Source organism: Mirounga leonina, unplaced genomic scaffold (assembly GCF_011800145.1).
Source record: "Mirounga leonina isolate KUSES-001 unplaced genomic scaffold, KU_Mleo_1.0 Mir_418, whole genome shotgun sequence".
NCBI classification, from domain to species: Eukaryota; Metazoa; Chordata; class Mammalia; order Carnivora; family Phocidae; genus Mirounga; species Mirounga leonina.
Window position 1 is genome coordinate 6,221,216 of NW_023270739.1, and position 12,158 is coordinate 6,233,373.

The 12,158-nt window shown below is 41.8% G+C and overlaps 1 long non-coding RNA gene across 1 annotated transcript; it reads left to right on the plus strand.

Annotated features, from left to right (window-relative positions):
• The first annotated feature begins 11,126 nt into the window (after positions 1-11,126).
• LOC117998505 lies at positions 11,127-12,134 on the plus strand. The gene is made up of 3 exons (XR_004676007.1): positions 11,127-11,156; positions 11,291-11,501; positions 11,636-12,134. It is a non-coding gene; the product is annotated as an uncharacterized LOC117998505 (long non-coding RNA).
• Positions 12,135-12,158: the final 24 nt, after the last annotated feature.

Sequence of the window (12,158 nt, forward strand, 5' to 3'; positions counted from 1 at the left end):
TTGCTAGAGCAGCTCTCAGAACTAAGGAAAACAGTTTGCTTACTAGATTACTGGTTTATTGTAAGAGGATATAGCTCAGCAAAAGCCAGATGGAAGAGATGCACAGAGCAAGGTTTGGGGAAAGGGGTGTGGAGCTCTTATGCTCTCCAGGCACACCACTCTCGGGAGACCTCCAGGTGTAAACCAATCTGGAAGCTCTCTGAACCCCATCCTTCTGGGTTGTTATAGAGGCTTTATTACATAGGTACAACTGATTAAGTCACTGGCCTTTGGCTACTGATTCACTCTCCAGCCCCATCCCACCCCCTGGAAGTCATGGGGGTGGGGCTGAAAGCTGGAACCCTGTAATCACCTGGTTAGTTCCCCTGACAACCAGCCCCCATCCTTAGTTGTTTTCCAGAAGTCACTTCATTAACATAAACTCAGATGTGGTTGAAAGGGGCTTGTTATAAATATCGAGACAACTTTATCGCTCTTATCATTTAGGGAATTCCAAGGGTTTTAGAAGTGCTGTGTGCCAGAAATGGGAAGAAGACCAAATACGTATTGCTTATTTGGAATCACAATCTCATAAATGGTTAGTAGGAAGTGATGCAGCCATTTTGGCCGTAAGTGTTGGATGGAAGAGGTGGCAGGGACCAAGGTGAGGGGTGCCGGTGGCTTGATCTGGGAGGGAAGGTGGTGGTAAGGTAGTGACCATAGTGCTTGGGAGAAGAGGTGGGTGGGAGCTGAGCCAGATGGAGGGTCTGAGACACCCTTCAGGGCCTGAGAATCTGTATTTTTATATTTAAAATGCAAACTGTAGACAATATATTTAACTTCACTATTGATTTTAAAAATCAAATGTTAGGGGCACCTGGGTGGCTCAGTCATTAAGCGTCTGCTTCGGCTCAGGTCATGGTCCCAGGGTCCTGGGATCGAGCCCCGCATAGGGCTCCCTGCTCAGCGGGAAGCCTGCTTCTCCCTCTCCCACTCCCCCTGCTTGTGTTCCCTCTCTCGCTGTGTTTCTCTCTGTCAAATAAATAAATAAAATCTTTAAAAAAAAATGTTAATTCACCACAGTAGTTAACTTAGATAAGAAAAACCATATGATCATCTCAATAGATGCAGAAAAAGCATCTGATAAAATTCAACACAGTTATAATGAAAACTCTCAGCAAACTAGGAATAGAAGGAAACTCTCTCGATCTAATAAAGCATACCTACCAAAAAAACAAAACAAAACAAAACAAAAACAACACAAAAAACCCATAGCTGATATCACCAATACTGGTAAAACTCTGAGTGCTTTCTCCCTAAGATCAAATAAAAGGCAAAGATGTCTGCTCTTAATACCTCCAGTCAACATCATACTAGAGGTCTTAGCCAGTGCAATCAGGGAAGAAAAACAAAGGCATACACACTGAAAATGAAGGAAAACTGCCTTTAATCTCAGACATGAGAAAACTGAGTGAAATTTACAAAAAAGCTAATAGAACTAATGAGTATGGCAATTTTGTAGGATACAAGGTCAAAATAAAAAATCAAATTTAGTTCTGTATACTTGTCATGAACAATTGGAAATTGACATTTAAAAATGCCACGTAACATAGCAATGAAACACTTAGGGATAACTCTGACAAGAACGTGTAGCAACAATACCCCCAAAACTACAGAACATTACTGAAAATGTCAACATTGTTGAAAGAAATAAAACAAGAACTAATATTAACTGTTGTTAAATGGAGAGTTATAATATTTTCATGGATTGGAAAATTCAATATTGTTAAGGTGTCAGTCATTTCAAAATTGAGCTATGGATTCAACATAATCTCAATAAAAATTCAATCAGTCTTTTTTTGGGGAAGGAAATTGACAAGATGGATAATCATATGGGGAAAAAAATGAACCTTGATCCTCACCTCACATCACACACAAAAATTAACTCATAATGGATCATATACCTAAATGTAAGAGCTTTCATTGTTTGAAAGACACCATTAAGAAAATTAAAAGACAAGCCACAGTCTGGGAGAAAATATTTGCAAAACATTTATCTGATAAAGGACTTGAAATGTATAAATAAATGTATAAATTCTTATAACTCAGAAATAAGACAAACAACCTGGCTTTTTAAATGGGCAAAAGATTTAAAAACACACTTTACCAAAGAGGATATAGAATGACAAATAAACAAGTGAAATGATGCTCAGTATCATTCATTAGTCATTAGAGAAATGCAAGTTCCCTACACTCTATCAGTACACATACAATAAATAGTTAAAATGGAAAAAACTTACATATCAAGTGTTGGCAAGGGTGTGGAGCAACGGGAACTCTCCAACAGTGTTAATGGAATATAAAATAGTCCATCCCGTGTAGAAGACCGTTTGACAGTCCTGACCACAGGAGCTCATGGACTTTGGTGAGCACCTGTAAGTACAAGAACATGCAGCTGGTGAACAAGGGGAGAGAGAGAGCATGTCACTTCCACAGAAATAACATACTTTCCAGGCACATTTCATTAGCAAGAACTGGTCATGGAGCAAAGAATGGATGCAAGGGATTGAGTCATCTGTCATGGCACCAAGGGACCACAGGAGCTCATGGACTTTGGTGAGTACCTGTAAGTACAAGAGGTGGAAACCAACTAAGAGAAAAGTGTAGGAAATAAGAAACAAAAGGATTTATCGAGGAGTCCTCACCCTAGCCCCCACTAACCCACACTGGATTCTAAGGTGGTCAAGAAATGAACTCTTAGTGCATTTAACTACTGAGACTCTGTGTGTGTGTGTGTTTGGTCTAATAGCTAGCATTATTTACCCTAATCCATTGCCATTCTTGCTGAAGTAGATTCTGAAATAACTTCCTAATGAAGGGTGTTCAGGAGGTAAGTTTTCAGAGCTCTTGCATGTCTGAAAAATGTCTTTATGAAGCCCTCATAGTTGAGTTTGGCTAATGAGGCTAATCTGCTAGTTGCCTACCTGATATCCATTCCCCGACTTATTTCTTGCTTACAGAACCCCTTTTCCAAGTATGGGGCAGCAATGTAATTTGGCTAACTACTTGCTCTCTCAGGCTCTTTGGCAGCCAGGAGGAGCTATGTGACACATTTCTGGCAACTGAACCATAAGCAGAGGTTTTCTTGGGTTTCCTGGGTAAGCTTTGTTTTCCCGATAAAATCAGGGTAAAAGGGACCGTAAACATGTAGCACCAACCTTTCTCCTCCTTCTTTTTTTTTTTTTTTTAAGATTTTATTTATTTATTTATTTGAAAGAGAGGGACATAGCGAGAGAGGGAACATGAGCAGGGGGAATGGGAGAGGGAGAAGCAGGCTTCCCGCTGAGCAGTGAGCCCGATGTGGGGCTCGATTCCAGGACCCTGGGATCATGACGTGAGCTGAAGACAGATGCTTAAGGACTGAGCCACCCAGGCACACCCTTTCTCCTCCTTCTTAAAAGGAACATGGATGTGATGTCTGGAGCTGTAGCAGTTATCTTGTGACCATGCAGCAATAAACATAAGGTAGAGGCCCATGGAATCACAGAGATGCTTGCCCTAATGTCTCTGATCTATGGAACAAGCAGGTAATACTTCCTACATATGTCTTGTTAGATGAGAAAATGACCTATTTGTTTGAGGTGCTGTCAGTCTTATTTTCTATTACATAGACTGTCTTTAACTGGCCCAGAAGGTATATCATTTTTGGTTCAAAGTAATTTTCCCTTGGAATTTGAATTTCTTTCTCTGCTGTCTTCTGACCTCTGTTATCGGTGATGTCAGACTGATTCATATTCCTTTCTTTGTGATTTTGTTTTATTTTATTTTTGAAAGAGAGAGAGAGAAAGCAGGGTGGAGGGGGGAGGGACAAAGGGAGAGGAAGAGAGAGAATCCCAAGCAGGCTCCACACCCAGCTCGGAGCCTGACATGGGGCTCCATCTCACAACCCTGAGATCATGACCTGAGCCAAAATCAAGAGTTGGACACTTAACTGACTGAGCCACCCAGACACCCCCCTTATTTTGTTTCAAACAGAAGGTTTTTAATTTTTTAAATCCTTGATGTTCAGACATTTCTTAGTGTGTGTAAGTGTTAGGCTTTTAAAAATCATGGGGCGCCTGGGTGGCTCAGGCAGTTAAGTGTCTGACTCTTGATCTCAGCTCAAGTCTTGATCTCAGGGTCGTGAGTTCAAGCCCCGCCTTGGCTCCATGCTGGTCATGGAACCTACTTTAAAAAGAAATCCATCCTGCTCATCAGTTGACAAGCTTTTCAATTTGGTGGTGCTATCTCTGGCGCTGGAAGATTCTTTTCTATTTGGCTGTTTCCTCCCCGTTAGCCTCCTACTTTCTCTTTCTGAAACTCCTGATAGCAGATGTTGGAGCTGGACAGATCCTTTATAGCTCTCGTTTTATTCTTTCATATTTTACATCTTTATGCTATGTTCTAGGATCCACTAACTCTTTGTTAATTTTGAAAATTTCAGCAATATTTTTATTTAAAAAAATTTTTTTAATAAAGATTTTTATTTATTTTTTGACAGAGAGAGAGAGACAGCAAGAGAGGGAACACAAGCAGGGGGAGTGGGAGAGGGAGAAGCAGGCTTCCCTGCCGAGCAAGGAACCCGATGCGGGATTCGATCCCAGGACCCTGGGATCATGACCTGAGCTGAAGGCAGACGCTAAACGGCTGAGCCACCCAGGCGCCCCTCAGCAATATTTTTAAATGTCCAAGAATTTGTTCTTATATTCTGATCGCTCCTTTCTCAAAGTATTTTGTTCTCGTTTTGCTCATGGGGTGTCTCTTAAAATCTCTGAGGAGTTTTCATCCCAAATATCCTGAGTTATTCTTATTTTTTTTGAGTGAGTATTTTATTTTATTTTGAGAGAGAGAGCACAAGCAGGGGAGAGGGGCAGAGGGAGAGGGAGACGCAGACTCCCTGCTGAGCAGGGAGCCTGATGTGGGGCTCAATCCCAGGACCCCAAGATCATGACCTGAGCCAAAGGCAGACGCTTAACCGACTGAGCCACCCAGGGGCCCCTCTACTACTCTTAGTATTTCTCTTTCAGCTATAATTTTCCCTTGAACTATCTGATACTTTTAAGATGAAGACAAAAATCCTCAACATAGCCTACAATGCCCTGTAGAGTATGGCCCCCTAACTACAGTTTCAGAAACATTTCTTTTAAATTTAATTGAATTTTTGGATTGTGACACATAATACATGTAAGAGTCTATAAAACATATGGACATTCGAAGAAGAATAATAAAGCAGACACGCACATAAACAACTTCCAAATCAAGAAAGGGCACATCATCAGGATGACATGTTCCTCTGCATTCATACTGGCCTTGCTCCCCAAGGGGGAATCATTATTTTGATCTCTGAAATAATAATCTCCTTGTTTCTCATTGGTTTTACCATCAATGCATGCATCTCTACACAAAATAATGTTAGCTTTGCCTGGTTTTGGACTGTATATAAGCGGTACCATATGGTTTGTACTCTTATTTCTTTTGCTAAACATTATTTTGAAAGATTCATCCAAGTTGATGTGTCTGCTGCAGTTCCTTCAGTCCCGATGCTGAATAATAATCTAGCGTGTGAATATTCCAGGGCTCACTTGCTCAGCCTCCTGGATTTGGAGGCGGGTTCCAGTTTCAGGTTTCCACAAACACTGTTGCTATGAACATTTAAAAACAGATTTTGGGGTGCATGTGTATAAGCATGGCTCTGAGGTGTGTCCCTAGGAGACAAACTGCTTGGCTCACAGATTCCATGTGTGTTTAAATGTACCCAGGAGTGCCAACTTGATTTCCAAAATGGGGGGGGGACCCACCGTCATTCTCTCCAGTGGTGTGTGAGAGTCCATGTTGTTGCATGCTCCCATCCGGACTGGCCATTATCAGACTTTTCAATTTCTGTTTATCAGGTGGGGGTGAAGTTGTATATCTCATTGGGGGTTTGTGTTTGCACTGCTCATGAGGCTGAGCAACTTGTCATTATATTGGTGATTCGTGGTTCCTCTTGATGAAGTTAGGGTTCAAGTCTTTTGCCATCCTTCTCCCCTCCTGTATTTCTGTTCCAATTGGTTGTCTATCCTCCTTCTCGATTCATAGGAAGTCCTCGCATATTCTCCTTTGTCAATTAATGAGTATTTTAAATACTTTCTTCCTCTTTTAACTGTCTAGAGAATCTTTGGTAGAGTTTATAACGTTAATGTAGTCCAAGTTATCAATTGTTTCCTGTGTGACTTATGTTCTTTGTTTCTCATGTAAGAAATTATTCCCTACCTCACGTGAATAAAGATATTGTAAAATACCATCTTCTGAAAGTTTCAGAGTTTTGCTTTTCTCATTAAGCTTGAGAGTCATATGGGATACATTTTTGTGATGTAGGAGACCTAACTACATTTTTTTCTCATATGAATAACTAATAATCTCAGCACCATTAATTGTAAAGTTCATACCCACTGACCAGCGGTCTCAGTCTCTCTCCTTCCCTCCATATATATATATATGTTTGTTGATTTATGTCTTGCTATCTGCTAGGGACAATTTCTTCTCCCTTCTTCTCTTTCAAGGGTGCCCTGGCTAGTCTCAGTGCTCTGCACTTCCGTATAAATGTTACTTACAACCTATCCAGTTCCAAAAAATTGGGTACTTTTGATTAGGATTGCCTTGACTCTATAGATCAATTTGGAGAGAATTGACATGGTTCCAGTACAGAGTCTTTCAATCTATGAACATGGCTTAACTCTCCATTTTAAAACAAGTTTTAATTCTAGTGTAGTTAACATACAATGTTAGATTAGTGTTGGGTGTACTGTGTAGAGATTCCACAATTCTATACCTTACTCAGTGCTCATCGTGGTAAGTGTACCCTTCATCCCCTTCACCTATTTTCCCCATCCTCCCCCTCCACTCCCCTCCGGTAACCCCCTGTTTGTTTGTTTGTTTATTAAAGATTTTAGTTTTAAGTAATCTCTACACCCAACATGGGGCTTGAACTCACAACCCTGAGTTCAAGAGTCACGTGTTCCACCGACTGAGCCAGCCAGGCGCCCCTACCTGTTTTCTATTTTAACCCTCCGCTTTTATCTAGTTTTTAATGTCTCTCCGTATTAAAGTTTTATTCCATAAGGACCTTGTGTATTTTCATTCGGTTTATTCCTAGGTACTTTACATATTTTTTTAAAAAGATTTTGTTTATTTATTTGAGAGAGAGACAGTGAGTGGGTGGGAAGAGGAGCAGAGAGAGAATCCTTTTTTTTTAAGATTTTATTTATTTTTTTGATAGAGAGAGACACAGTGAGAGAGGGAACACAAGCAGGGGGAGTGGGAGAGGGAGAAGCAGGCTTCCCGCTGAGCAGGGAGCCCGATGTGGGGCTCGATCCCGGGACTCTGGGATCATGACCTGAGCCGAAGGCAGACGCTTAACCTACTGAGCCACTCAGGCACCCCGGAGAGAGAGAATCTTAAGCAGACACTGCACTGAGCACAGAGCCAGACACAGGGCTCGATCTCATGACCCTGAGATCATGACCTAAGCTGAGATCAGGAATCAGACGCTTAACCAACTGAGCCACCCAGGCGCCCCAACATATTTTTATTATGCTATAAATGATATCTTACTGTACTTCATCTTTTTTTAAAAAGATTTTATTTATTTATTTGACACAGAGTGAGAGAGCACAAGCAGGCGGAGTGGCAGGCAGAGGGAGAGGGAGAAGCAGGCTTCCTGCTGAGCAGAGAGCCTGACACAGGGCTCGATCCCAGCACCCCGGGATCATGACCTGAGCTGAAGGCAGACACTCAACCGACTGAGCCACCCAGGCGCCCCTGTATGCTGGTTTTTTTAATCCAACAATTTTGCTAAATTCTTTTACTAATTTGAAAAAATAATCTGAAGAATTTTTTTTATTTTCTACAAAGAATCCAAAAATAATGGCAGTTTTGTTTATTTCTAATCCTTTTACCTTTGTTTTCTTTTTGTTGTCCTGCTGTCTAGGACAGCCGTGTCCAAGATAAACCTAATGTGAGTCATATATGCGGGCCATGCACAAAATGTGAAACCTTCTAGTAGCCACATGAAAAAAATCAAAAGAAGCAGGTGAAATTAATTTTTATATTTCATATAACCTTAATTTATAAAAATATTGTTTTAATATGTAATCAATATAAAGCTATTGACGAAACATTTTATGGTGTCAAGTTTTTTTTTTTTGTACTAAGTCTTTAAATCCAGTATGTGTTGAATTTTACTCTTGCATCTCGATTGGGACTAGTCACATTTCAAGTTCTCACTAATCACAGGTGGCTAGTGACTACCATGTTGGAAAACACAGGTCTAGGATATCTGGTCCAGTGTTTAATGGAAATGGGGATTGTGACCATCCTTGCTTTCTTACCAATTTCAAGGGGAATGCTTTCAATATTTCCCCATTAATTAGGATATTTGCTGTAGGTTTTTTGTAGATACCTTTACCAGGATAAAGACATTCCTTGTATTCCAAGTCTGCGACACATTTTAAAACAAACAGACATTGAACTTTTCCTGCATCTATGGAGATGACCATATGTCTTTCTCCTTTAACTTTTAATGTGGTGAATTACATCAACTGATTTTCAAATGTTAAGCCAACCTTGCATTTCTGGACGAGACCCAATTTTGTCACGAGATAATATCATTTTGCTATACTACCAGATTTGGTTTGCTAATGTTTTAAGACTTTTGTATCTATATTCACAAGAGACACTGGTCTATAATTTTTTTTTCACTGTTCTTGTCACAAAAAAAGAATTGGGAAGCATTCTCTCTTTTTCTGGTATGCGGAAAAGTTGGGATAAAACTGGAATTATTTCTTCTTTAAACAACTCATAGGTGAAGCTTTCTTTGTGGGAACATTACTGGTGATTGACTCAATTCTTTTAATGGTTATGGGGAGGTCTGATGCTCAGTTGGGGCCACGGGACATCAGGGGGACAGCGGGTTGCTAGAGTATCAAGATAGTTTCACACCAACTTATACAGAGCCACCACTCCCAACCCCCCAAGTGCCACAACCACTCCATGGCTGCCCCAGATTTCCCAGACCTTCTGATGACATATAGATCGAAGAGTTAGTGCTTGGCATAGCCAGGGGTCTCTTGGACTCTGCTCAGTGCTAAGGCTGGGACCTGCTATGAATACTCAGTGTTCTGTTGTTAGATACTTTGGTACTATGACCAGGGATGCTCATTCAGGTTTTCTCTCGAGTCGGTTTTGGTAAGTTATGTTTTTTCTAGGAATTTTCCCAGTTCATTAAGATTTTTAAGCTATTGCCATAAAGTTATTCATAATTATCTTTTATCTTTTCTTTCTCTCAATATTTGCAGACTCTCTGGCTTTTCGTTCCTGATACTGGTAATTGTGCCTTCTCTCTTTTTTTCTTGATAAATTTCACCAGAGGTTGTCAGTATAATTAGTATTTTTATAGAAGTAATTTTTGGTTTCGCTGATCCTTTCCATTATCTTCTGCTCTTATTTCACTCTGTCCTTCCTTCTGTTTTCTTTTACTTTACTGTTCTTTTTCCAGCTTCTTGAGATGGGCACCTACTTACTACTTTCAGCGTTTTCTCTTTTCTAATATAGCATTAAAAGCCATAAATTTCCTTTTAAGTCATGCTTTAGTTTACCCTGCAATTTTTTAAAAAAGATTTTATTTTTAAGTAATCTCTACACCCAGTGTGGGGCTCAAACTCATGACTCCAAGATCAAGAGTCGCAGGCTCTTCCAACCAAGCCAGCCAGGAGTCCCTGCAGTTTTTAATATGTAATATTTCCATTCTCATTCAGTTACAATAAAAAAGTGTTTTATAATTTCCATTACGATTTCTTCTTTGATCCATCAGTTATTTAGAAATATACTTCTTAATTTCCAAACACATGGGGCTTTTGAAATTATTTTTTGTTATCAACTTCTGCCTTATTTGTGTTGTGGTCAGAGGATGTACTCCGTATGATTTCAAACTTTAGAAATTTCTTGAGATTTTCTATCCTTGTAAATATTCCGTATGTAATTCTGCAGTGGTCACCCCCCAGTGTTCTATGAAAGTCTATTAGTCAAATTTCTTAGACCCTTATTGAATATATTTGTTTGTTCTACCAATTACAGAGGGGTGTGTTTTTAAGTCTCCCACTAGAATTGTGGATTTTTCTATTTTTCTGTGTAGTTCTCTTCATGTTTCCTATATTTTAAGATTATGGAATTTGCACACAAACTTGAAATTGTTCTTTTTGGTGAACCAGATCATTTTCATTATGAAGTGACTTTATTTTTAGTGAGGGTTTTCTTTTTCCCCAGTATTAAAGGAACTAGACAAGTCTTCTTTTTGTTAGCCTTGGTGTAATGTAGGTTTCCCGGGCATTTACTTTCATCCTTTCAGTACCCTTACATTTTGGGAGTGTCTCTTGCGAATGTCTCTTCTAAATTGCATGTAGTTGGATTTTTATCCAGTCTGATAGTATTTGTATTTTAACTACATTTAGTCCACTTGCATTTATTGAATTGTAGCACATTTGAATCCGTATCTGTCATCTATTTGTCCCACCTGTCTTATATTTATTTTTCTCTCTGTTCTCGCTTGGTTTAGGATTGATTTGGTGGATCTTCTCATTCTATTTTCCTCCTCTAATAATTCGGATAAATATTATACGCTGCATTTCCATTCTCTTAGTCTACCCCGGTAATGACAACCCCGGGATCATGACCCCAGCTGAAGGCAGACGCCCAAGGGCTGAGCCACTCAGGCGCCCCGACAACTTTCATTCTTAACTCACCGAAGTCTAAGTGTATTTGGTATCTCCACTTGCCTCCTGACAAAGGATCTTAGAACCCTTTAACTCCACTCATCCAAGTTATATGCTATTGTTTTTGTGCATTTTAATTCTATTTTTATCCAGAAGACATTGTTACTGTTTTATATTGTCAATGTTCATTGTTCTTTATTCCCTATTGCATCAGACCTCTGTCTGTGATCATCTTCCTCCTGTCTGAAGTTCTTCCGCTGGAATTTCCTTTAGGGAGGGTCTGCTAGTGGCAAAGGCTTAGTCTTAGTATTTATAAATGTTATTATTTCTCCCCCTCCTGGAAAGATATTTCCACTGGGCCACATAATTCTTGAAAGAAATTTGCACTGGGTACGTAATTCTAACATGATGGTTATTTTCTCCCTGGACATTAGATAAATCATTCCAGTGCCTTCTGGCTGACTTCCGTTGCTTCTGATAAAAAGTCAAATGTCAACCTATCATTTATTTTTTCTGTGCTCCAGACAGGCGTTTGGACTTTATTCTGAGGGAAATGAGCTACGGGAGGTTTTTAAGCACTAGCGTGACCCAGTCAGCTCTGCACTGGAGAAAGCGCTCTCTGGCACTGTGTGGACACGGCTCGCAGGGAGCGGCAGCTGTTGCTGCAGTCCAGCGGAAAGGACGCGGGGTGTGGAGGGAAGCGGGTCAGGGAGGCAGGACTTGGGATCCACGCAGGTAGGCGGTGGGAGCGCGAGGGGAGCGGTTCCCGGCGGGGAGGAATGGTGGCGCCGGAGCGACACCAGAAGGGGGATGGGGTGGGTGAGGCAGAGTCCGTCTGGGACCTCAAGATCCATTCATTCCACAAACAGTGGAACGACTACTACGTGCCGAACGCCAAGTGCGGGGCGGCAAAAGCCGCCCCGGCCACACCTGCCGCGAATTATTGCCTAGCCGGGGCCCTCCGCACAGTCGCCCACCCACGGACGGACGGACGGACGGAAGGACGAACGTGCAGGCGCCTGCTCAGGACCGGCCAAACCACGCCGCTCCGGAGCCCGGATCTAGAAGCCTCGGTCCGGAGATGCAAAATCCCGGCCGGCCCCGCCCTCCCGCCGCTCGGGGGTCCGCACGCCGGCCCCGCCCGCGCCTCTGTGGGAGGTGGGACACATGGCCTCCGTGCTCTGCGCGTTTCTCATCGGCCCAACCGGGGCGTGTCGTTTCCGGCCTCCCAGAGTCACCGGGAGCGTTTTAAAGAAACGCCTCTCGGTATTAAGATCTCGTTCCGCCCCGGCGCCAAGCAACGCCCGCGCCAAATAAGTCCCGCGGACCGGCGCGGCGGAGCTGCAGCGCGCGGCCCCGGCTCGGCGGCGGCGGGGCGGGGCGGGGCTCCAT